This window comes from Symphalangus syndactylus, chromosome 13 (assembly GCF_028878055.3).
Source record: "Symphalangus syndactylus isolate Jambi chromosome 13, NHGRI_mSymSyn1-v2.1_pri, whole genome shotgun sequence".
Taxonomy (NCBI): Eukaryota; Metazoa; Chordata; class Mammalia; order Primates; family Hylobatidae; genus Symphalangus; species Symphalangus syndactylus.
The window spans coordinates 80,658,594-80,664,285 of NC_072435.2; positions in this window are offsets into that span (position 1 = coordinate 80,658,594).

The window sequence follows — 5,692 nt, forward strand, 5'->3', positions numbered from 1 at the left end:
TGCAGTAAGTGTCTCTTCTTAGTGGGAAAATATTTATAGCAATTAAACATCTTTTGTAATAAAATTTTAAATCAAGCTGATGATAGAAATGAGTCATGTCCTAAACAAACATTCCCTGATTTCGTAATACTTTATTCTTTATTACTTTTGTGTTCCCTCTCTTTATTTTTGTTTCTAAAAGAAACGTGTTCAATTTGGCTGTGAGAATTATGCTTTCATGCAAGATCTTTTGTTAAAAGACTATTTAGGTAGCTGTTAAATATCCTTCATGGTTTTAGAAGAGAATGACTTATTTTCATATATATTCATATGTGTGGTTAATAGGAATTTGTGAACTAAAACTTAAAACTAAAGTGTAAGATTTTCTTTTCAACAATTTCACAAATTAATAGTGTTCATTTTCATTTTCTTCCGCTGTAATTTAAATTTAGGTATCCTTTGGCTAGTACCATATATTTTTCAAATGAGAGACAGAAGTCATATCGTCAAGTTCAAATTTCATTTTCTTCTTTAGTTTTTCTACTCTTTTTCTCCTTATACTTAATAATTAGGTAATAATTAGTTGGAGCTTCTATAACTATTTTTTTCAATTGAAACATCTTTTTAATTAAGGTTTTACATCTATAATTCTCTGTATAAATATAATTCACATATTTTAAAAACGTAGATGAAGGACTATTTGCAATAATAAAATAATTAATGGAATCATAGTTCTTGTCCTTTATGAGTTCACAATCTCCCTGGACAAACACATGCCTGAAGTTCTTACCCTCAGCCATGCCTCAGATTGTATTATGGCAGTAAGAATCTCATGAATTTTCCTGTGTTAACATTCCAACTTCCTTTTTTACACAGTGAATTTTTATTATGTATTAAAGTTGCCAAAAATAAAATAAAATGAACTTTTGATATAATAGGGTAAGATAACGTTAAAACAAAGTACATATAATGAATTTCCTGAATTTTCTCTTCCTCTTTCTGAATTTAAGTTTCAATACTAGAATTCATATTGATATTATATACTTTTCTTAAGAGAAAAAACTAAGGAACATTTTATTTACTTTTATTTGGGCTTATTATTGATAGTATTATTGGGAGTTTTGGTACATTAGGTAATTTGAACCACATGGACATTTGTTCCCATGGCTATCTCATCCCCTATTTGCCCCTTCCATACATTTTCCTTGCATACACGGTTTAAAAGATGCTTCTTGTATTCTTTTTCTTGAGCAATGTGGTTAACCCTTTAACTTCATGAGGAGAGATAAATTTATGGGAAAATTAGGTAAGGTTGCAGTTTCTTAAGGATAAAATGAAATTTAAGAAATGGTTTATAAATTTTTGAAAGTGTCTTATTTATTTTTATGAATATTAAATAGTAAGTATTTTCTTCTTATATAATATCTTATGAAAGTAGAAAAATAAAGTCACTGCAGTCTTTGCCCTGAGTCCTGACAACATATCTTAAAGGAATAACAGTTATGTAACCTATATAACCTTGAGGAAACTCATGAAATTGTGTGTATAAATTATGGGAATGTATTAGTTTCATCGTTTCATCTGACTGCTTATTTTGCCTTCAAGGGAGGGATAACAGGCAGACCATTTGACTTAACACAGTTCTTCCCAAGATGATACGCAATTGTTTTCTTTTTGTATCTTTACTTTCTTCTCTCAAATACCTTTGGACTTAATACAGTTCTTCTCAAGACAACATGCCATTGTTTTCTCTTTGTATCTTTACTTTCACATCTCAGACGCTGGGTGCTTGTTGTGACTGCCGTGGTGTATAATTCACACATCACTTCCATCTGTTTTGTTTTTGTTTTTGTTTTTGTTTTGGAGTTTCGCTCTCATTGCCCAGGCTGGAGTGCAATGGCGCGATCTCGACTCACTGCAACCTCTGCCTTCCAGGTTGAAGAGATTCTCCTGTCTCAGCCTCTCAAGCAGCTGGGATTACAGGCACCTGCCACCATGCCTGGCTAATTTTCTGTATTTTTAGTAGAGACGGGGTTTCGCTATATTGGCCAGGCTGGTCTCGAACTTCTGACCTCAGCCTCCCAAAGTGCTGGGATTATAGGCGTGGGCAACCACGCCCAGCCTCCATCTGTTTTATGTAATTCTGTTCTATATATAATGCTACAGTTTTAGTTAACCAGCAACTAAAAAAGTGCCTTGGATGAAATAAGAAGTGAAAAGATCAATTACAGTGTTTATATAAGCTTTGAAAATTTTAATTTTCTAAATTTATCAGTGGCTCTTATTTCTGTCTTTCAACATTTAATTCAGATAATATTCTATACAATAGGTAATTACATTAGCTATATTTTGCATTAAAATATTTGTCATTTATACTACCAAATATTTTAGGCGAAAAATTTAAATGATCTTATTTTTTAAAATTCCAGTTGGCGGAGACCTCTCTTTTCTCTAATTAGAATGTAAAAATATATATTTATTACTTAACTCATAATTGTTCTCTTTAGCCTATTTCTACTTTAAGAAATTAGGCATTTAAAATTTCAACAGATATTATTTCCTTATAGAAATTTATGTATTGCATTGACAAAGAAGTATGACTTTTTGCAAGAGGATCTACTTATTAAAGTGATATATTAAATAATGTTTTTGTTCTTGGCCTCTAAGTCCTATTATATATATTTTATATATGCCAGGTAGTATTAAATAATTTCACTGGTGGTCAAATATGCAAATGAAGTCATAAATGAAATGCCTAGCAGTACAGCCCCATTTATGGCCCAAAATCTCAAAAATGATTAAATGTGATATTGTATAGCACATAGTAAATGCTGAAAGAGGATGTTTTTTGTTTCAGTAATTCTCTTTTTATAAGCATATTGTCGTTAATCTTGGAAATGTACTGCAAGATGGTGAACAATGCTACAAGACAGGAACTAGCTAATTCTTCAGTTTTACTGAATAAAATACTAAAGAGCTGAAAGAAGCCCTTTTAGTGCCTTGTTATTCTTAGAATTGCATACCACTAAGCGTTTTCCATGTCCAAGGGGCAAATAAATGATTTCACTTGAAAATTTCATCATGACTCTATTTTATAGTATGTTTTTGATTTTTTTTAAAAAAGAAACATTATGTACTGAAGTTTTTTCATGTGTCTTCACATAGTGTATACTTGCAATGTTTATTTTACCTGCTTACCTTGAGGTAAAATTTAAAGGCTTAAGAGAATAATCCAGAACAATTGCTAGCATTGTCAAAACATGACAGCTTTTCAGTAGGAGGCAAAAGGAGCCCCCTGTGAGCTATTTACACAGTAAATAGGGGAGGATGCCTGTCTGGATATAATTTAGAGTTTCCATGAACTGAGATGGAAAATAATTAAATCTTTATTTTCACTAATACCTGGAATAAATCTTAGCATTTTTCTTTCATTTAGTATATAAACAATATATCTCAGTAGTATTCACAATAGCTGTGAATTTGTCCCCAATAGAAAGAGTAGATATTTTCATAAAGAGTTGTTGTAGATTCCTTGAAATAACTATAATTAAAATTCATAATTTGATTAAGGCAGTTTTCAAATATGACTTCAACATTGACGTAGTTTTTAGCTCTGTTACTGGCTCTTGTTGATCTATCATAAAGATGCACAGATATCACTACATCGTAGAGTTAGTTTTGTAACTATTTGGATGCCTCTATTTGAACATATTTGGTTTTGCTCCTAAGCCTATGCATTTTCTTTTACTTAAAATCATTTTCTAAGTGAGAATTCACAGACTTTACTGAATTGCCAAAAGTGTGCGTAGGATATTCTCTTTTGCCATTATTGCATTCTGAATACGTTAACTATTTTTAGGGTTTTCCTTCTTAGTGTTTAGTCCTCTTCCTACCTCGTAAAAAATATTTCTAAGGTGTTTCTATGAATATTTTTTCCTGACTTTTTAAATTTGAACCAGAAAACATATCCACAAGGATAGCTCCTTTAAAAAGTTGCATAAAGTTTTAAATTAACAGAGCACTTTCATATTTATTTTCTCATTTGACTTTCACAGTTCTGTGGCAGTGGGTATAATTATCATCTCCCTTTCACATTATGAGGAAACTTAGGGTCAGAGAGTATAAGGATCTCCTGTCAAAAGCATCTCCTGCTGCCTCCTTATCCTGCAGATTTTCTTTAAGCTATGAAGAAAAAATAATTTGCATATGCATTTTAAAAGTATTTTATTGTATTCTGTGAAGTACTTAAATGAAATTCTTTTAAACTAGGCTTTAATTTTTCCTTTGGTTAAGTCAGTGTTAGCCTTCTTTCTCTTCATTTATGAATTTTTAAATTCAGTTTTGCTCGATATACCAAACATTTATTGACAACCCACTTTGAGCCAAGACCTTAGAGAAACTAACATGCTGGTTGGGGAGACCAGAGAGTCAAGCAAATAATTACAGTATGACATGAATGTGTCTCAAGCAACATGCTACTGGAAAACAGGTAAGAGATTAATTAATTTAATATTTTATAGGTCATGGAAGACTACGGAGAAGAGATGACATTTGAAACAGATCTTGAAAGATGAATATGAACTTATAGAAATGACATTTTCTCTCTTTTTTCTTTTAAATAGAACCCAAATAAGTTTAGCAAAGCTATGTTCATGCTAGTTAAAATATTTGTAATCCTTTATGATTTATATCATTCCACAACTTTTCTCTAATTTTAAATATTTCATTTTGTTTTTATTATTATGTTTATTAACTGGATCAAAGTTCTCAAGCTCAATAGAAAAATGATTTTTTATTCAATAATTTTTTTCAAGTTTTCTATAATAATATTAATTTAAACAAAATGTGCTGAGCTCATACTACAATGTACTATGCCAGCCATGGAGGTTATAAATAAATTCAAGCCACGGACTTTGTTTTCAAGGAATATCCACTTTAGTTGGATGGGTGACATTTATTGAAACTTTCATAATATGAAAAAATAGCATACATATTTTAATAGATCTGTATATATATATATAATGTATAACAAAAATGGGAAAAATCATAAGTGCACTTCAAAATGCACATCTGAAGAAGGCTGATAGTAAAGTTCAATAAGAATAAGGTTTCACCCTGGTATACCCCTTGATCTCTGACCAAAAAAAGGAGACAGAGAAGATTTTGAGGTCATTACAGGAAAAATACTCCCTACTCCATGAATGAGAGAAGAAAAAGAGGCAGCTGGATATTGCTTTTGTGTCTTTAATTTAACTCTTTGCCCCACCTGGCCAAAGTCTGTCTCACTTCATACAAAACTCTTTTCTAAATTGTATAAACCGAGTTTTTTTTTCTTTGTTTTCTGTTAACTTTTGTGGTTTTTTAAAGGCTGTCTTTTTATTATTGTACCTTATGGCACATGGATATATATGTAACAAACCTGCACATTGTGCACATGTACCCATAAACCGAGTTTTAATAGAGGAATAGCTATCTCTTATCTAAACCCCTCTATTCCCAGCTGTGAAATTGATTGATATTTTTAAAGTCCTGAGGAGCTACCCTTGTGGATATGTTTTCTAGTCCAAAGAAAAAAAAGTCAGGTAAAAGGGAATCATGGAAACACCTTAGAAATATTTTTAATGACCTAGGAAGAGAACTAAACGTTAAGAAAAGAAACCCTGAAAGTAGTCAACGTATTCAGAGTGAAAATAATGGCAAAAGAGAATTTGCT